Source organism: Ictalurus furcatus, chromosome 6 (genome assembly GCF_023375685.1).
Source record: "Ictalurus furcatus strain D&B chromosome 6, Billie_1.0, whole genome shotgun sequence".
NCBI lineage: Eukaryota > Metazoa > Chordata > Actinopteri > Siluriformes > Ictaluridae > Ictalurus > Ictalurus furcatus.
Genome location: NC_071260.1, coordinates 22906386 through 22928649, shown reverse-complemented (window position 1 = coordinate 22928649; position 22264 = coordinate 22906386). Strand labels below are relative to the sequence as shown.

At 38.3% G+C, this 22264-nt stretch overlaps 1 protein-coding gene across 2 annotated transcripts in view; it reads left to right on the top strand.

Annotated features, from left to right (window-relative positions):
- fign (fidgetin) overlaps nucleotides 1-22264 on the top strand; it is a 38792-nt gene that overhangs the window by 1459 nt on the left and 15069 nt on the right. The gene's annotated exons all lie outside the window — the stretch shown is intronic.

Sequence of the window (22264 nt, the reverse complement as noted above, 5' to 3'; positions counted from 1 at the left end):
AATAACATTAACAACAGTATTATTATTATTATTAATAATAAAAATTCTTCTTCTTCTTCTCTTATTATTATTATTATTATTATTATTATTATTATTATCCAGTTTGTGTGTTGTGTTGTGAATAATCATTAATTTCAGTTTCAGTAAGAGTCTAGGTTGTCTTTTTTATACTTGTTATATTTATATTAATTTTAAATCTTAATTTCATTATTGCACTCATTTTAATCCTCTTTTCTAACAGTTGTAACAGTTTAAGGTCAATCAGCAAATTTAATTCGTATTAACTCTTGGTGCTCTTTCTAGACTTTTTTCATTGTAAACACTGCAGGCCTGTAATCTTATTACACCTATGGAGCAATTATAATTATAGTATTAGTTCTAATAGTAATTATAGTATTAGTTTGAGCTATGTATGTTATTGTGTGCATGGCATGCACATGCACATTTCACTATTTATTCATTTTTTTTTATTTTTATGTATCATGTGAATTAATATTACCTGTGGTATATGTGTGTGTGTGTGTGTGTGTGTGTGTATGTGTGTGTAAGTGAGAGAGAGAGAGAGTGAGAGAGAAAGTTTGCTGGACAGTCAGCTAAATTCGGCTTCATGTATACTGTCATGTTGTTTCCTCCATCAGCAGTGCAGGACAAGGTGTGTTATATACCCTTTCATACATTACGCAGATGTATAGTTTTGCAACCCACAATAAATGTTACATTTGAGAAATTCCCATCTTTAATTACACCTGGCTTTAAATAGGCTATGTTTTATTACACCTACAGTTCCTTTTCACATTTCAGACTGACTTAACTGTCCATATATGTTTTACGTTGAGTCATGTCATGCAAGTTAAGTTATTGTTACAACGCTGTTTTTAAAATTGAAAAATCAGGTGAATTGTTCCTTTTCCACAATTTGTTTGATTAATTGTGGACAGTGTTAACCACACATCAGCTTTCTATCTAACTTTATTCCATCTACTTCTGCATGGCTAGATTATAACCATTAACAAAAACATATTTTTTCCTGAAAGAGTATTTTTTTTAGTAGCAATGAAAAATCAGTTTATGTGCACATAAGCAGCATTTGCATTTAACTAGACAATTAGAACACTTTCAAGTGTGTTTTCAACTACTCTTTATCACTGAGGATCCATCAGTAGGGAAATTTACATTCACATTTACGCAAGCATTTATTATATTGAAGTGTTTTCTCTTAGAGTGTTCTTATCAGAATGGAAATTGCTCATGGCTTTTTTTTCTGTAAGTTTTCTGTATTCTATGGATGATAAAACCGTTTCTTATATTTCATTTGCTCAGGACAGAAGTCCCCTCATTTAATCTGCGATAGTGCAAGTCTTTTCAATCAGCCCCTCTCACCCAGCATGTAACTGGATGGTTTTGGACAGATTTTAGTTTCAGCTTTTGCAGCAGTCGTTTTTCTAAAGGTTGTTGGCCCGGCTGATTATTTTAACACAGTGAGTTGAGGATGTGTCGAAACGCAGTGGTGGTCTCACATACTTCTGATTTAACCCCAGGCGCGCCTATCAACACGTTAACCAACGTGACAGTGCCGTTCACTCCTTATTGTGGGTGCATGCGTGTGGGTTTGTGTGTGTATATGTGTGCGTGTGTGTGTGTGTGTGTGTCTGTGCACGTGTGTGTGTTGACATGAAACCTCATGTTGAGTTTTGTGGTGTACTCGATGACAGATGCTGCCCCCTCCCCTTTTCAGCACCCTCTTTAACTTGATGTGTTTCTTGTTGAGAACGTAGCCTTAGGGATACACACATACACATGTTTTATCACATTAGTAATTTTATATTCTATACATAACATTTGTTATTTAGTTATTAATTCTTTTTCACATTCATGTCAGAATTTTTTAAAAGTGTTTTCAGAATGGTTTTGTTCATTTTAACAGGAGCAAAAAAAAAATGTATTTTTTTTCTTGTGTGTGTATCATTATTTATTCTAAGCTAAAAATTCAAATTTGTGAATTATATTTAAACATTTTTGCTGGTAAGTTTTGATGATAAGTAAAATTGAACTCATAGATATTTATTTTGATTTTGTTGTCATAAGTGTGAATTTTTGACAGGAGTACATATGAGTGTTGTGAGTTGCGACATAAGTATTGTGGTCTAAAGGAAGCCATAATTTTTCATCTAATACACAATCAGATATTTAGCAACTTTCCCTGCAACTAAACACACTGAATGTATTTTATTTAGATATTTCTCAAACATGTTCTTCTAAGTGAAGTTTGGCTCTTGTTATTATTTTTCCAATGAAAATTAGGCAGAACCCACAAGTGGCATTATATGCGGCTCGTTATTATTATTTTTTAGTTTTTGGCACTTTGATCTGACATTTTATTATCCATAAAGTCAGTGTGACACACATTATACGGTTAACTCCTAACGAGTAAAATTTCACTCTCTAGGTGTTGGTTGATTTTCTACTTCTTCAGTAGTTTGCCTAAACCCTCAGTGCTCTAAAAAATCTGGCACAGTGTAACGGGTTGGGTGTCTAACCGGCACAGTCCTCTTGGGATTGTTTGTATAAATGAGACTGACAGTTTTTATCTCAGCGTAATGGTGACAATTAAAGGAAGCTGTAGAAGAAGTCGGCTTGCTGCTAGACGAGCACCTTGGGGGATCTCGGGGCCTGTTTCAAATTGATGAAACACTCATCCGTACAGACGGATACATTTGTCAGTCTTTGTAACAAACCTCATTCAGTCTCACCCCCCCACTCTTCATTTGAGACAAAAGCCTGGCTCGAATGAAATCAGTAGTGGCTTGTCATCTTTAAGCAAATATGTTAAATGTTGTCTCGTGTGTTTTTCATCAGGAAAACTGAGGAAACCCCTCAGGGAGAGACACATGCAAATACAAATCCCACTTCTACAGAGAGAGCCTCCCGCATCTCTTTCTCTCTCTGTCTCTCTCTCTCTCCCTCTCTTTCTCTTGTGGCAGCTGGCTGTGTTATCTTTGTGCGTTTCGGAGAGTTCTGTCAGTTCTCCCGATGGTCTAAGTTGGGACACGTTAGAAAGGAGATGCAGCTGTCTGTTGCTATACTGAGAGATGTGTATGCTCTGCTGCAAAGATGAAGGACCTCAAATCCTTGACATGCTCCCTCTGCTTTCCCCCCTCCCCCATTACTCACACACACACACACACACACACACACACACACACACACACACACACACGCTTATTTAGACACATATTGCTCAATGGTCACATTTTCTTTCCATTCTCTCTCTCTCTCTCTCTCTTTCTCTCTCTCTCTCACTCTCTGATTGACAGCATATGTGAATGCATGTTTTTTAAATAGATATTATCATTTATCCATGCTGTATACAAACACCCCAGCTCGTGTTTTCATGCTGTCCTGAGTCATGGAGCCAAAGGGAAAATATGGTGAAAATTCCACAGAGCTGCTCTAAATGGCAATGAGAACACACCAATAAAAAACGTCAAACTGTCAGCTTTAAGTTATTAAATGTAATTCGTCCAAAATTTCTCAAAGCAGTTGGTCAATGTGGATCAATTTAAAACATCATTTTGCTATTTTCTTTACCTTTATCTTACCTAAACAGAAATTTGGCTGGGAATATAGCTGCAGTGGTATGAGCATTATGAAATTATTGTAAATAGCATGTGCAGTGATTTATTACTCCACCTGTCCTGCACTGATGAGTCGACTGACTGCCTTTGTCCACCGTCTTGTTTTTTTAAGTTAACAATCTCCATTCAGTGCTGAATGTAATATAGTGCAAAAAAAAAGAAAAAAAAAGAAAATGTAATGCCTGGTACAGTAGGACAAAACACAATTTGCAATACATAAATAATGACAGAAATCTGCAAATAAATGTTTATACATTTTTATTAGTGATTTCTTTAGCTAATTATTTTGTACAGACAACTTGTTGAAGGTTTTCAGAGTGAACTGCTTTTGTGGACATGACAAATTGTCTGCATCTAATCTAAGTTAATATTTTTTCACGCCTTCCTATCATAGCTGCTAATTAAATGGCGAACTTTAGTTCATATCATATATCACGTATATTAAAAAAGCTAGACATAGTGTGTGTGTGTGTGTGTGTGTGTGTGTGATATTGGGTAGCATTTTTCGATCACCAGCTCGATTCGCGGCTGGCGAATACGCGGCTGGCTGAAATACGCCGCAGTAATAATGATTGACAGATCGACGTAAATGTGTTGCTGTGCACGCTGGAATTCCATTCATTACAATGCTTCGCCAAGGCAACACAACCTGACAGCATCATAACCACAGCAATCACACTGAGCTGACATCAGAATTTGAACTGCTCACATTCCAGTTTGGGATTTTTTCCCCTCTTTATGTTGTGGCTTTTATAAAACGGTTGGTTGTTTTATTTAGAAATAACGCAGCATTGTTAGCGGACTTTTGTTCAGACCGAATTTGAGATCGTGCCTCAGAAATATGCCGTGTTAGACGTCTACCGGATGAAGACCAAACAAACTAATGGCTTTTCATTATTTTGCTCACAGGTAGTGGTTCATGTTGTCCATTCGAAGTGAACATAACATATGTCCTCTGTGTTGGGTTTACTTTCCCTTGCTATGTGAAACAATGAGCTGAACTTCACCGGATCTCTGTCTGGCCGTGAAGCAAAGCGACGGTAGAGCGTCTGCTGGGAAACGCTTTAGAATTGCTGATCCCCAGGTGGCCACAGTGAGGTTCAGTCATAATACGTTTAAACCGGTCTTCTTCAACATTCCCTTGCATTCACAGTTTTATACAAGCAATTAGTATACCCCCAGTGACAGGAGCGTACACGTCTACCTTAATCACTGACGTCTTCATTTCTCTGTTTACATTCTAATTAGACATGATAAACTTCCTTCTTAATGGGCTCCATGAAGGAAGAATTTTATGCTCTTTAGTTCAGGGGCAGGCAGGTAGTCATAAACAGAGAAATAGACAGACAGCATAGCTGTTAGGAGGTGGAGCATATTATTATTATTATTATTATTATTATTATTATTATTATTATTATTATTATTATTACTTTAGTCTCATTGTGATTAGAAAATCTGGAACTTTAAACAGTGCAATTATTTTCTGCATAGACACACAGTAGAAAAAACGTTATTATTATTATTATTATTATTATTATTATTATTTATTTTTGCTTTTGATGGGAATAGCTGTAAGTCCTGCCAATGATGAACACTCGGGTGCTAAGGATTCGTGCATTATCGTCTGCAATGACATTACGATCTAGTTCAGAATTTTTCTGATAGCTGGAGAGTGAAATCAAAGCTGTTTGCGGTCAGATCAGAGGGCAGCGTGAATTTTTATCACTGCTTTCATTTAAGGAAGCGTTTTCTTTTAACCCTTGCTCTTATGCTGGTGGTGTTTGTTGCTTGTTTGGCCTTATCGAAATTGTGAAATTGAACGATTTGGTCACAGCTCTGGCAAGACCTGCGCCACAGCAGAACGACAGTTTGTATAGAGTGCAGAATATCAGCGGTGCAGATGGATTGTCTGTGGCTGTCTCCCGCTGCACCAATAACGTGCTTTTATCACTGAACAACCTTGAAAAATGAGACATGCTTTTGCAGTCCTCCTTCACTTCACCGTGGTGTGCTGTGCTCTCCAGGAAGGATTTCTATGGCCACTGATGTGAAAATATAGCGTAAAAAAGTCACCATGATAATCACAAAGATCCACAATACTTTATATGTTTAGCCTGTTAAAATGTGCTGGAATACCAATGTGTTTTTTTTCCCCCTGTGCACTCGAAATCCTTGTATCCTTGGCCAAATAATATATCTAAATCCCTCCAATTTCGTCAGTGCTCTATGTCCTTGATATATGCGGCTGTGGAGGGTTTTAATTGAGTAAAATTGTAAATTAGTTCTTGTCCCTTACCGTCTAAAGGGTGCAGTGCAAAAAGTCACCTGTTTCCTTCCAGCAAGCGGAGCGTGCTTTTATTACAGGGTGCTAAAAACCCTTCTCTCCTATTCATTTATTTGATGTTTCTTGACATTTAAATTCATTGGAAGCCTTGTAAATTACACAAATACATGGGGAAAAAAAACATGGCTTCAGAAGATCAGTTATTCTGAGCTCAGCTTTGAGAGCGAATTATATCATCTAATGAGAACATAAAATTGTAATTAATGCATTGAAATTAGCCTCTGAGAAAAATTGTCCATTGATATGCATGACAGAAAACATTCATGTGCTTGAATGTGAGTGCCAATATTTTGGCTCCTTCCTCCCACTGGCAAGAAAAAAAGAAAAATGAAATCCTTCAGGAATGATGAATTGAGTCATCACGTTCAGCAGCTAATTGTCTCAAATTGATATTTTGATGTACTACTAAAGATCACATAAAAGCAGTTGGATCTTAATTAGTATGATGATCACAGGGAGATGTGCGCGATTGGTGCGGTGCTCCGCTAACTTCCTAGCGCTCCATTCATCCTCGGTGGGGGCCCAACGGGTTGGCAGCTTGGCATCATGCCAGGGATTGACGTAGAGAAGCCGGGCGGCAATGCAGAGGTGCTGTGTGAGGATTGTCTTTAGGACTGAAAACTAGAAGCACACAGGAGCTCGGTAAAATGAGTGTGGAGGAGAGGAATGAGAGAAAGAAATGTTGGTAAAATGCCATCAAGTTTACAGTGTCAGGCCTACAGAGGGGGATCAGCCTGAAGCATGCAAAGCCTCACAGAGAGGTTAGTGGTTAGCATCCACCAGCAATGCTGAAATGCTCTGAGCTAGTGCTACCCAGCTAGAGCTGTAGGGCAGCGGGCTGACCTTTGCACTGGTGTACACTCGTATTTGGATGCTGTACAGGGCTATTTGCAATCTATGGACTGGAAGAATAAATGTGTAAGGAAATATTATGGAAGATACATGAGGTTTGGTTGAGCCTGATCACATTGCAATATATTTGAATATTTGATGTTGACTCCTGTTAAAAGTGGCTGTAGAAACTTATCAGGAGTCTGTAGCTACACTCTTGGCCCTTCGGCTGGCTCTTGGCTCTGACTGGAGGCTTCTGGCGTTAGACGGTGGGGGAGGCTGCCGGCGCTAATGATGAGCCGTAATGTAATTATCTCATCTCAGCCGTCTGTGGAGCAGCACTTTTCAGCTGTGGTGCTCACCGACACAACGCTGACCCTGACTCACCCTGGCTTTTACTGCTCCCCTCCTCTCTCTCCGGTATTACCCCACCGCCTGCCGCTTTAATATGCAGCCTGCGTGGTGCTATTTGGGCCGATGGGGTATGTTCCTGTCCCTGTCAGGATCAGCAAAGCTGCTAATAGATGTGCAATAAATAACATGCAGTTTATACCATAACTTGGCTTTTTGAGGCTCAGCCATACTCCTATGTAGAAGGTGCTTTAAACAAGCATTATGGTTATATCTTGCATTGCAGTTACATATTACCTCATGGACTACCAAAGTGCTGCAGTGGGAAATGAACGGTCTAACTTCATCATTGTATAAAAGAGGTATTTGACCAACATGAGCCTTCATTTCACACCTACAGATATTTAACCCCTTATACTCTCAGCTTATTTTTCAGTTATTCATCTTGAGCTATATAAGTAATTGCTATTAAAATAATATGAAAGGTGTGTAGTTATGAGATAAATGTTAGTCTGGATCTGTAAATGAGTGTAAGTTTAAAGGGTTCATTTTTGTCTCTTGTAATATATTATCTGCTTCTATTCGATTATTCTGAAATTTCTTACAAAGGTGAGATTGACCTATATATATATATATATATATATATATATATATATATATATATATATATATATATATATATAAAATGCTTGAGGGGTGCCCTTCATCCGTGTCCTTCAGCTGAGATCATTACAAAGTATATATGCATTTGATGAATTTAATTGTTGGAAGTACACTACATGCATTTTATGTATATATATATATATATATATATATATATATATATATATATATATATATATATATATATATATATATATTCATGTTGTCAGACTGGATATTAGCAGCTGTCATCCTGCAGTAGCAGCTGTTAATTTATTTTTAATGTATTTTTTCTTCACTAATTACTTGTTACTAAAGTAAGGGTTTGTGAATCAGTTGATTAATATCACTACCATTTGTGTTTAGAGGCCTAGTAGAGGAGAGCTGTAATGATCATTCCCTAGGGACATGGATGTGTTTTTATTTTTTCGGGATGTCATAACAACTGCCCCACCCCACACTGCCCCCTCCCCAACACCGTCATCACCACCACCTCCACCACCCTTTTTTCCCCTTCTCATTGTCCTCTTCTTTCACTTCCTCCCTTTCTCCTTCCTTTTTACCTCTCTTAAATTACTGAAACTGACCCTATTTCAATGGTGGAAAGTCAAACCAATTTGATTGTGAATGAGCCTGAAGGCTTCTCTTAATGAAATGCAGATACATCCACTACAAACCACTAGGTACAGATAAATGACAAAAAGAAAGGAAGCATACATTTTGTACTATGCTTTTATACACCGCGCACACACACACACACACTCACACACACACACATATATATATATATATATATATATATATATATATATATATATATATATATATATATATATATAATATTGTTATTATTTACACAACAAAACATTAATACTTACATGCTTCATAACAGATTGTTTAAAAAATTATTAATGATCTGTTTTCCTTTTTATTAATTTCCAGTTACATATTTTATTTTGACTTTTCTGACTTTTCGAATATTTCTCTAGTCCGTAATTTCGCTGCTCTGTTTTCTCATTGTGTTTTTATCATTCCTTCAGGTCAGAGTGTCATTCTTCAGTTGTACTCTTTTTAGTCTGTCTTTCACTCTATCATTGACAGTTTGTTTAACAAAACAGAGAGAAGGGGAAATAAAGAGATTTAAATAAATAAAGGAATTTTGTTTTAGCGGTTATACCCTATGACACTTGCTGAAAAAGGAACAGATAATTGGCCATAGCTTTTATGCACAGAAGCAGAGCTTGTGTTAGCACATCAAATATTTATTTGTTATTCAGTTCATTGTTGCCCTTTAAGAATCACTTTCCCTTTAAGAAACAGGCAGCAGTAAAAAAGCTTGTTTAGAGTGTGGCCTACTTGACGGGCCCTTTAATTGTCCACATGGAATTAGATTAATTTAAAAGAGAAAGAGAGAATGAGAAAAAAATGAGTGCTCATAAGGAGTTCAGCATCGTTCCCAAGGTTTATGAGGGCTGACGCCTCCTTTGTGCTCATTATCAGCAGAAAACCTTGGGGAGTAATGTTGACTTTACACTGTCCAAAATAGCAGCTCCAGAAGAGAGTGACGCTTCTTGGCTTTGTGTTCACCTGCACCTCTCAGCCCTCGAGACTCAGAGGAAAGGCTGCAGGTGCGATCTGGATTATGACTCACGTTTTAAATTTGTCTCAAGAAAAGAATGAGCCAAGGAAGCTGAGAACTTGTTTAGACGATTAGTGGTGAATTGCTCTATCTTTCCCTTTTATCCCTTTTTTATATCCTTTTAGCAGTTTTGGCCCACAGAAATATTTCCCCTTTCTTCCACACTTTTACAATATTTCATCCCCAGCATATTTTTAATGTTCCCAAAAGCCTTTTACCTCTTTGTTTCTATTATTCATCCCAAAAGTTCTGTAGCTCCGAGGCTGAGGGGTTGAAAAATAATTTTGTGTCCGATGAAATTTATGTGGCGCTAAGTCAGCACTTTGTGTGCTGTTTGGTAAGCCTTTGTGTGCGTGTGTGTGTATGTGTGTGTGAGTGTGTGCTGTCATACTGTCACTAAGTCCTAATGCCTCTCCAGAGGGATACCTGGAGAAGCAGCGTACCCAAGCAGACTGCCTTTAGCGGGGCACAACGCTGACATCGGCTTCCCGCTGAGACTAGAGGTGTCACTGCATGTATGTAAACCAGTGACAGATGAGTGCAGAAAACACACACTGCTGAGGGAAAGTCTGCTTCTCATCTGCCATCACTTACAACCAGAGCACTGACAGAGCGAGACAAAATAGTGAAGGCCTGGGATTTTCACACACACACACACACACACACACACACACACACACACACACACACACACACACACACACATACACACCAGAGTGGCACCGGATAAAAGATATTTAGTTCCCAATTCTTGCAAGGGAAGCCAGTCTTTTCTTAGAAGCAGTGATGGAGGAATTCAAAACAGTAAAGCCTTCCTCAAACGCAATGAGACACACATGCGCACGCACACTCGCATACACACACAACCTATGTGTAGCTTGCAGCATGGCCTCGATTAAAAGCCAGTTTTGACTAAATTCTTGCTCACCGGAGTGCAGATTTAGCCTGAGCTCTCTCGTGAGAAAAGGGCCCAGGCGATAATTGCAAACGAATGAGGATTTGCCGAGTTGCAGCCTCGGGCAGTGTTCTGGGTCAAAGGTCATAGGGGGTCAGTGTTACACTCACAGCAGCCTCACGTCAACCCTTTTTCTCTCGAAATAGAAGCTGCTACGTCATACCGCTGCCAGCAGCATGGACTACAACCTTCCCACCACCCCCAGGCTGTGTTTACACATGTGTGTTTATATATATATATGTGTGTGTGTGTTTGTGTGTGTGTGTGTGTGTGTGTGTGTGTGTGTGTGTGTGTGGCCAGTGTCAGAATCCAATCAGAGCAACTTCAGTAAGAATCTGATGCTTTGACTAGAAGCTTAAACACAGATGAGCTTTGAGCTTTAATGAGAGCAATACTACTGGTGACCTGCAGATTTTGTTATTTTTAATGTTTAAAATCAGCCCACACACACACACACACTGGTATAGTACAGAGATAAACACTCTGTAGTTTTGCATGTTGGTTCTGAAGCATTTTGGCTCTTTAACGTTAAACGTCGCTGTCTGAGGCTCGACAAAAACAGCTTGAGAACAGAACTGCTCATTGTGTGTAGGAAAGAAAGGTAACATTATGAACACTGTTCAAAGACAACAGAGAGCTCCATTAATACAGACTAGAGACAAGCATAATGGCAAGTATTTAAGAAATTCTGCAAGCACATCCCAAATACACAGATCACTTTTCGTTTCTTGTTTTTGCCAATGTACTCAAAAAATGTTTTTTTAGCTCTTGACTAGTTCCTGATGTTGGTAAAATATTTATCTTTGTGTTCCTTTACCATTTTGATAAATTGTTTAATATTGCTATTTCAAATTACACTCCTGCATGGAGGTAATGAAGTTTGCTGTATTTTTCAGGTAGTGTGAAATGTAAGCTTGTGTGAAATGAGCTCATGCATCTTTGTTGGCCTTAGGCCATCTTCACTTTTCTATTCGATTTCTGCAATGAAAAATTTTACTTATATAAGGTGAACATACACTGTACTTTAAAAATTGCCTATATTTGTATCTACTTTTCCATTTTCCAAATCATTGTGTACTTGTGTTTAAGTGAATCCATGAGTCATCTGCAGAAGTGAGTGTTTTTTTTTTTAAATTTTATTTATCGGTGCTCTAGTGGGTTATTTTTAGTGGCTTGCAGTGTAAGAAACCCGATTCTCATTTGAGCAGCGAATGACCTCGGGCTCTGTGTATTGATGAGTGGGATTTGTTCCTTAATAGAATTGTATCTAATTAATTAGCTTTTAATTGGGAAGAATACGGTACATGCAAATACGCACTCACATTCACTCGTTACTTAACTACATAAATAATTGTACATTCATTTTCTCTTAATGGAAGGTGGCCGTTCATGAAGGCCTTTCAGGTTTATTTGAGCTGCTGAGCTGTGTGTGTGTGTGTTTGTGTGTGTGTGTGGACTCACTGTTCTACACAAACTCATTATGCTCAGTGGACCAGCAGAATGCCAGTGAACAGGAAGTTAAAACCTGTTCAATAACAACATTTTTTACATTTCATTACATTGTTTAATGACAAACTGACTATCTTAGTGTAAATAAATGACTCTGATCACCATAGTACTTAGATGGCAGATGGAGGTTATTGTAATGTGTGTTCTTTATGGGATAGGCATTAAATTGCATGTAGACTGCATGCTGTTTGCATACTGAGAGGAGGTGAAGGTGAAGGACCTGTTGTATTCATTCATTTAGTTCAGTTCTCCTTTTACTTTGCCTAATCATGACAAATTGACAGCGTCCTTTTTTTTCTTTCACACCTTTCTGCGTCACATTTTCTCTTGTCCTTTCTCAGCTCTACAACCCATTCCCAGTCCCCCCACCCCGCCTCTAGCTGTCCTTCAGGCCTCACACCAGCTAACGCTTTCAATTTACTGCCATTAAGACAGCCAGTGAGCCGCCTTAGTTCTCCGTAAACCCGCTTTGCTTTCATTGCAGGCTCAGTCCTGGGAAAGACATGGAAGCTGAGTGAATTCATTTGCGCTCTGTTGCAGGAAGGAAAACTGTGCATGATCAGAGTAGTGTGCAAAATGTCAGTTCAATATTCATCCACTTAGAAGTGCAATGGTGCTGTCAGCAAGCTTTTTTTTTGTGCACGAGTATTAGCGTAGCCGTGAATGGGCACTGACGCTGCTTTTATGGCTCTTAAATAGAGCTGAAAGTGGTGTGCAATGAACGCTATTAATATTTATTAACACTCTGGACCAGGAGGTTAAAAGCAGCAGTTTTGTTTGGCTGTATGATTTATTGTGCTGTTGATGGACTACACAGCTGTGATGTTGAAGGTTAGACTCACTGCTGTACCCATCACAGAGATTCATATATCCATGACCTTATAGAAACTTCCTAGTCATTTTCGCATGGGAGAATTCACATTATTTGCACATTAGTGCATAGACTTAGACACATTACAAATCTGTTCATGTGATTTGTTTTATCATGTGTATGCTGTAAATGCTTTATTCTTACACTCTATTCATAGGGATATATGTGTGTGCATGTGCATTACCCGTGTGTGCGTGTGTGTGTGTGTGCTGGTTGCTGATGCTTTTGCTCAGCTGAGCATCACACCTGCATTAGCTCTGAATTATACCTCTTCCCTCTCATCAAATCGATACGGCGACGACAGACGAACACTGGCTGCGAGGTATCACTCTTTGAGCAAGAGAAAATGAGAGAGCGAGAATGAGAGAGATGGATCAACGTGTGCCAGAGACCTGTCGCTCTCACATGGAGAAAGAGAGAGCGAGAGAGACAGATGAGTACTTGTGCCCAGAGACCTGTGGCTCTACGTCTCCAGAACACACTGATCCAGGAAACTCGAGGCGAGACAGAGACAGGAGACGGTTTTAGGTTTTGCATAAGATATAAAATCAGACCAGATTAGACCCAAGTTTAGATGCCAGGATTGAGCTCACATGACAGTTGAGATTAGGGAGGCCAATAAAGCCTTTTTTTAATTTTATTTTTTATTTTTTATAAATGTCTAATGATAGTCCTTAGACATTTTGCAGTATTGCAGTATAAGCATACACATTTTCTTAAATATGGACAGTAAAATAGTAGTGCTGCTTTAAAAAACCCTGGAAAACTGACAAGGTTTCATTTTAATCAAGACTACAAAATTATGGGGGGAAATGTACAACACTTTTTTTTCCTATTATAGAAATTCAGTACAAACTTTTTATACTCTAATCAGCAAAATAAATATGTCAGTGTATTGTGATATAATTTATAACAATTTGAGATTTTATCATTATATTGATCAAGTCCTACAACTTGGGAAAATATATTGTTTGCTAGTCATCAACGGGATCCATGACTTTATAATACTGATACTGCAGAAGCCTGTAATCTCTTAACATGCCACCATTTTTGTTTTTTGCTTATTTGTTTTTTATTGTGTTCTGTGTGCATTTTGAAAAATTCCAGAAAGGATTTCAGATAGATTTTCTGTGGACGTTTTGATTAATCATCAACAGTTGACCTTAGTTTGATCAGAGATGAAAAAGAAGAGGAAAAGTGTCTAGTGAAGTGTTTACCTTGCTCTCTGGTCAGTTTACTTAAAGCCTTACTGAGATTACAAACTGCAGTAATAATAATCATAATAATAATAATAATAATCATCATCATCATTATCGTTATCATCATTATAATTAGTACCTTTCATACATACATACTTAATCAGACAATAAAAGAGATAATAATAAGAATCAATTAGGGACATAATATGAGCAGCAATAACAATAAAATGAAATATTTTAAACAACGGGAAAACATGAATAAGTGTAAAAGAAAACAAAAGGGAAAAAACAAGACTAAAAACGGACAAAATCAGTCTGAATGAAAAATAAAACAGGAGAAATCATCAATAAAATGTCTTTAGCTGCTTGATATATAGTACAATGTGGCAGTCCATACTGTTAATTTGTTGATAAAAGTGTGTACATATTAAGCGGAGTAGCTGTAGACCTGCTGGATGCTCCTGGTGATGATAAAGCACTCAGTCGGTTTTACAGGGTGCTGAAACACACTTCACTGCCTTCTGTGTGCTGTATAAAGCTCAGATCTGTATTCTGTGATGTGTGTGGCGTGATCCTCTATTTGAGCCATGCTAGACTGTGCCAGTGGGCGAGCCAATTTCCCATAACACCCCCCTCCGCTCAGGAAAGTTCCCCATGCAGCAGGGCCACCTCACTCCAGTAACTTTGGTGCAGTACAGTCCAGAGATTTCTATTTCATATTGACCAGAGATTGCTTCAGTTTCCTCATTCCACCTTTTGAGCGGCCCGTGTTCTGCGCCTGACCTTCTCCTGCCACCGCAGTCAATAGTGACCGCCGAGCACCATGGATTCCAGACGGAGCAATGCTATTTACAGCTGACCACCATGTTGTCTTTCTCTTTTGTCTACTGTTCTTAACGCTTAATCGTTCAGTGAAAGCATTATCGAGATTCTTAATTGCAGTTTATTTGTACACTACTGCAAGAACAATATCTCACTGTGAGAGCTCACTGACATGCTTAGCTTTTCCTTATTTATTTAATTCTTGATTTTCTTACATTCAGCCATGCTTTATCGCCTGGCTTGATCACATTAACACAAAAGCAGCAGACACTCCAGTCACATGTTCTATTTGTTAATACGCTGCATGTAGACTTGCATGTTAATGGTAAGGAAACAAGGTGTCATTTTGATATACGATCAGTGGCAGTAATTACATTCTGCAGTTATGTACCTTTTCCTGAAAAAATAAAAAAATAAAAAGCTTTCCCAGGCAGGGAGTTTCAAGAGCTTTGTTCATATATGTGCCAATTTTCTACTATCAACGCCTACCATTATAGAGTGAAGAGCTTGAGTAGAATCTCGATGTGTGCTACACTGAACATCCTCTTAGATATAAGCCTACTTTTATAATGTAAAATATGTAAATGACCCATTTTATTTGCATATATTGATCTCCCCGTAGTGTCATTTCTCCCCCAGCTTTAGTGAAGTGAAACTTATTCGTCTAGAAGTTGGCTAACTCATAAATAGACATGTCTTTAAGTTGTGAAGTAGATGGACGAATTTGGTTCCCAGAGGCAGATTGAGCCTTGCTCTGCACTACAAAGGATTTTCAATCAGGAGAGACTTAAAAATCAATATGGAGTACCATGGGGCTAAGGGCCTCCCTTAAGGAAAATGTGTGCCTGAAGTTACTGAGGCTAATAAAATCTGCTTAAGAAAGACACAAATGTAGCACAAAATCTAGATTTATTTGTGTTCCGTATGCATTGTTTTCTATTGGTTTTTACTGGGGGGCATTAAGCTACATCATACACTAATACATATCTAAACTGATCTGCTGCTGTTCAGACTCCCCCCCTCTGTCTCTCTCTCAATCAGTGATCAGTAGACGAGCAAGGTAAGCAGTGGTTTAGAGCTTGGCTGTACCAATGAGGCTGTTTAAATTTCGCTCAGATATCCAGTACCCACAGAGCTCTACATTTTTCATAAGTCACAGGGCTGGTCAGTTACCACATCTTTCATTTTTTATTAGTCTATACAAACAACAGTAATAATATAATAATCACTTATATTAAAAGAAAAAAAAAACCTGCTGTGCAGGTTTCGTTGTTTTCTGGTTTTCTGCAAATGAAACAGGCAAATGACAGTGAGGCTATGCTGCAGAATGCAACTATAATTTAATATAATTTATGTGTAGTAATATCTCTATTGATGAACCATATAGAAATGTATATAGAAAAATATTGCATTGTGTCAGGAATTTTTTTTTATGATAATTGGTGTAGCCGATTATTAATCTTCATGAGTGGTCCTTTTTATTTCAGGGTATCTATAGGTCTAATTATTGCAATCCTGCCTCTGTTTGTGGCTTATGATAGTCTATTGATTCTTGTTCCTCTCAAGTGTTCCTCATTTTATTTGCCACTTCTGGCTTGATCATAAGGGATCTAAATCTGCATCTGGATTTCTGTAATGCTGCTTTCTAATATTTCTATTGTTAAAAGCATTATACACACAAAATTAATTTGATGTTATCTTTTATATATTTTTTGTGCTATATACAGTATGTTTCTCCATGACCAGCTGAAAGTTCTGGTGATCATAGTTAGGAGACTGCAGTGGGTCACATGCTTGTAGCATCTGCTATGGTGCATTATAGCTGCATAGTCTATTTTGGGTAAAACCTTTAAGTGGAGCTTTTGTAATGTTTATTTAAGTAGCAAGCATTGCAGGGCTCAGTGCAGCTGGGCTCCTAGTTTACCTGTACTGTACCCTCCCCATCCCACCCTGCACCTGCATGATTAACTCTGAACTGAGGGTTTCTCAGTTAAATATAGACTCACATTTAAATCCTCCTTTGGTGTCAGAGAGAAGGGTAGAAGAAGTAGTGAAAAAAATGTAAATGACTTTGGGAGTATAGAAAGGAAGATGGTGACAGGGATTTTCACTTGCTGACTGTGTTTTTGTGCTTGATGAACAGTAAGAGAGCACAATCTAGCAAAGCACTCCAATGACTCGTACTGCAAAATGCACAGGCTGCTAAGTAGCCAGAGTGTAAGAATTCATTAACCACTTGCCATATTTTTATCTCTGTAACATATCTAATTTTCCAAGAGGTGCCTTTTCTCACAGTTGGTCAGAGCTAAATGTTTGACTTGTGTTCAAGTGCACCTTTCATCTAATCAGAAATAGTTCAGCTGCGACCACCCATGCAGAGTGGAGGCTTTGCATTTTATTCTTCTGTAAACAGAAATTTGCACAAACAGCACAGTGGCGCTTGAATGGTTTTATTAATTACATCAAAAACATGTTAACAGGAATCGGATTATCCCATGCAGAGTTTATTTTTCCACTTCACAATCACTTTTGTTGTGGTGTGTCTAATGGAGGGTGAGTGTGAAGTAATCACAGGGCTGAATCGGACCACTGAACGAGGTAATGTGCTCATTTGCAATGGACCAGGTCTATTGGTTTGTAATTTAAATGACTGCCTGCTGTCTTTGTATTTGCTGAGAAGTTCAGTCACGAATGCACATCCGTGTTTACGCATGTGCTTGTATCATATTTTTTTGTTGTCTGTTTTGTGATGGACAGGATCATCTGCTAAGTCTGCAAATGTAAATTCTTCCCTTGGGCCAAGCCTTGATTTCTTGTTTTTTGTTTTGTTTTGTTTTGTTTTTGTGGGTCAATGTGATTTTCTCCTGAGCCAACAGGTAATACTGGTTCTCCAGAGCAAACTAGGTGAGTGGTTCTTCGAAGATTGGTTTTGGTGGCTATATGGATGCAGAGGAATAATTCAGTTCTCTAGAGCTAGCAGGTTGGTTGGTTCTCAAAAGCAACAAGGCAGAGGTGTGCATTGGACCTGGAATCCTGTGGGAACTAACAACAAAGTTGTGGGAACAGGCGTTTTTTTGTTTGTTTGTTTGTTTGTTTCATGCACGCAGGAGTGGGTGGTCAGATATGAAGTTTATATGAAAAGGCCAGGCCCATTAACAAGTGAGCATATTGGATATGACACAGTGCTGACCTGGCTCAGTGTGATATGTTACAGCATTCATTCTTTCATCTTCAGTAACTGAAGTACTTTACTGTAGTACTTTACTGAAGTACTTTACTTCAGTACTGAAGTACTTTAGCTTGGCCAGAGTCACACAGGTTTCAATAACTAATTTGTTTATATTTTGGTAAATATAACTAAATAAGATTGTTAGAAAATATAACATGCAGGTAAAACAAAAATAATAACTAAATAGGAAAAAAAAATGATAGCAAGTGGGATTGCTCAAACATTTTTTTTGCATTGGGTGGAAGTGGTCAAGAGTGTCCATTGGTGCTGGAGGAATTGGTCAGAATTCCTTCTGACGTGAATGGGAATGGGATTTTTAAAAAAGACAGCCCCATGTAAACCTCTACCAGAAGCACAAGATGGTTGTCTAGAGACAGCAGTTACGGGTGTGTGGAGCGAGAAACCTATGGTTGTTTTCTTGAACTCATGAGTGTTTGTCTAGAGGTAGCCAGTTTGGTGGTTGGGGTGGTTACCAGGTTTGGGTGGTTTTCCAGAGCTCACTTCAGGGTGGTTCCAGAGAGTCCCTTTAGTTCTGAAGAGCCAGACGTGTGGACTAGCAGTTTGGGTGGTTTTCTGAAGCTCACTGATTAGGTTGGTTTTGTGAAGCCAGGGAATCTAGGTAGTTGCTCAGAGCAAGCAGGTTGACTTGATTCTTTTGCTCCATCCCTGGATGGCTTATGGCTTTGAGACTGAGCCCTTTGGGGAGGAAATAGGGTTTGGTCAACGATGCTTCATGCAGAAAGGTCACAGTCTTGAGCTCCTCTCTTTTGAAGTGTGTAAGTGATCTCAAGAGACATTGTGTGTGCACAAGAGAAAGATGAGGAATGTGTGAGGGGCAAAGAGAAGGAGAGAGAGAGAGAATCCACCGACCAAGTTTAACCCTCACATCAGGACAGTGGTAGCTAAGCAGTTAAGGTTCTCTAACCCTAGACTTTACCTTAGGTAAACCCTAACCCAAGCCCAACCACAACTCCAGTGCTACCCTAACCTAGGTCCAAAGGTTGTGAGATCAGATCTCAGGACTACCAGCAAGCAAATGCTGGAGTCATGAGCAAGACTCTTAAATCCACAGGTGATCATCTGTACGTGTGGGCAGTAACTCCTTTGTAAGCCGCCTTTGATAAAGGCATCTACAAAATGCAGAAATGTAAATATGTCCCGACACCCACACTGTCAGTCTCATCCAGTTCAACAATCAATTTTACACTGGGAGGATTCAATCCAGAAGGATCTGCTCTGTCAGTGACACATGCCTGTCTCATGTGTCATTTGATTTTAAGACATTTCCTGGCTAAAGTTGAAATTTTTCACGCATACTGATGTAGAATTGTATTTGTCCACACTGGTTCATTCTTCCATCTTATTGGTAAAACATTTCATCATATTGCTTTATGTTTGTTTGTGAGAGAGACAGAGTATTTTAACTCTAATCTCTTTGTAGAACTGAAGGCCTTTCCAACGACTGTGGATGTGCTTAGCTTGCTTTAGAGCTCTCCACTGGCTCGCCAGTCTTTTGGCCTCTGGTGTCATGCCTTAATGAGCATCATTTGGACAGAACAATGGCGCTGCGCATATGCTCGAGACCCCATGAATTATTGCTTTGCATAAGAAAATGCCAAATGTGAAACACTTGTCTCTTTCGCCTGTCGAGTGTTAGGCAGACAGAACGCCATCATGGGCTATTAGGCAGTGCAGGCAGCACTGTCAACACCAGCGCCTCATCCGCTCTGAAATCATCTATGATTATGTGGAAAGGTTGGAACGTTTAAATTTGCATTTGAATGATGACATGCAAGTACATTAACAATGCTGTGATGAATTTAGTGTGATTTTTGTTATTATATCTGTTTGCTAAAAAACAGGTTGTGGATTTTTGTTCAGAAATGTTGTGTTGTATGGGAGGATGGAGACTAGGTATTTTCACCTTTATAGCTTGTCTTTATGGCTTCAGCCATGACTAGACCACACCCAATGCATTTGGCTGGTCACTTGAAAATAATGGCTTTAATCTACACCTCAATAACACAAAAAGATGTAGGCCTATAAATAATATCAACTTGGATCTAACATGTTTAGTCTGTGGAACGTTCAGCATTAAAATGCACTCCCTTTAAAATAGCGCCAATTAATAGCCAAAAACTAAAATTGCACACATTTATATAATGAGGCTAATATTTGAATGGTTGGATTATGTTCATAAAATAAATCCGTACTGAGTGGGGGGGCATGAATTAATTTTACAGTTAAAGGGGTCCCTGGTGGCAAGAAGCTTAAGAACCCCAGTTCTAGAGGACAGAAAAATACTCATATTTTATTTTTATTTACAGCAAATGTGAAGTGTGCCAGGCTTGGCACCATTCTATGCACATCACAGGGTTGCTGAATTTGTAAGAAATGTGTGAACTACTATGATCATATCTCCTGCATAGTTGTGATTTTGGTTATTTAAAGCTTTTTCCTGATTATTTAAAAAAAAATTACACTTAAGAGGTGATTTCTTAGTTTAAACTAGACAATTAGGAATTTAAAAATGTTAATATTCATATAGTTATAACAGTTTCTTTCTATGATGTTATGGCAGTACTGTAACTGCATGTTGTCATGTCAGTATAACTTATTGAATTATATCTATATATGTTTCTCAACAGTTAGACAAATGTTTTTATTGACCTGCCAAAGGTATCAGCGGAAACATGAAATGATTTAAATGCGCAGCACTAATGCAGACACAAACCTGCAATAAATAACTTAGTACAACAGCAGTAAACTTTGCGTTTATGTGAGACTGATTTACATCGATCCTACTCTAGAGCATGTGTTCCATAAAAAAATGCCAGGTGCCTATTATATATGAACATGTTTATATTTGTGTGCGTGTGTAGTAGAGGGGATGTATCATAGCTGGATTCAATTGAGTGCAAACATTTAAATCTGGCTCAGAAAAGGCTGCAGAGGCCCTCGTGACACCTCGAGATACATTATTCAACACATTGACTGCAGGGAGAGTTTGAGTCCCGGCCAGCTCACTTTCATATGCACCAGCGGAACACAAGCTGCCTGCTCTGATCTGCCGGAAAACTCGAGCCAGTGCTGGACGCTCGCTAGCCAAAACGAGTTCAGCTTCATGCAAGTCTTACCAATAGATCACTTTCACACTTTCTCGCCACTCACGGACAGGAAAGCTCGCAAGTGTGCATTCGCCAGCAGCGAGGCCTATCTAAGATTTAGCTGAGAGTGTTATATTACTGTTGCTTTTCAAGAACAACATCTAATGTTGTTTTGTGACATGGGACCTTGCAGAATTGCTGTCAGTGTTATGAAATTTGTTAATGATGTTGAAAGACCTGAAGCATTAAATATTAGTGATTTGCATGTTATTAGTTTACATCTCTGCATCAGTGAAGATATTCTCTGTATGGAGGAGTTCCATTTTATCTATATACTTATATACAAGATTTGTACCTAAAATAGGATATTCAGATTTTGGATGAGTTTCTGAAACGTTTTGTTGCAACAGTTTTGCTGGACTTACTGTCAGTTATAGCCATCAATAGTTCAAATCATTTCAAATTGGTAGGCTATTATGGCTAAACTCAGAATACACCAGTCACTGGAATTATTGAAACTGTCAACAATCTAGCAATTCTTTTTGTTGTTGTTAATTGCAGGAAGATTAAGAAACAATTGCACAGTCTGATACAGAAATTACAGGTGAAGTCTTCTTTATTTTAGACTCGAGCGATGCCTACACTTTTATTTTAAATTGTGTACTATTGCACACATTTGCACTGATTTATTTAATGCTATTTAATGTTATTTTATTTTTCAAAAACTGTGGGTTTGTGTCATGCTTATGGTTGTGTATTTCTTCCTGCAAGGTAGCAAGCAAGGCCAGTTTGTTCATTTTAGATGGCCATTTTAATTGAAGCTTAGTGGTTAAAATTATTGTTGATATTCAAGGTTTCATTATTGGTATTGGAAAAGAAAATGGTATTGTACAATGTCTAGTTCTTTGTCACAGTAATATATTAAAGTGAGTGATTTTAGCCAAAGAGATTAATGAAATGAATATTTTTTTTTACTACTACTACTAGAGAAGTCGTGCACAAAGAACATCTTGTTAAACATTTTAATTGGTTATTACCAATCATTATCAGGAAGACCTTTATTCCTAGTGCTTTGCTATTTAAATGTTTTAACAGGAGCCGATCAACATGAAATGGGGTGTAGATTTGCC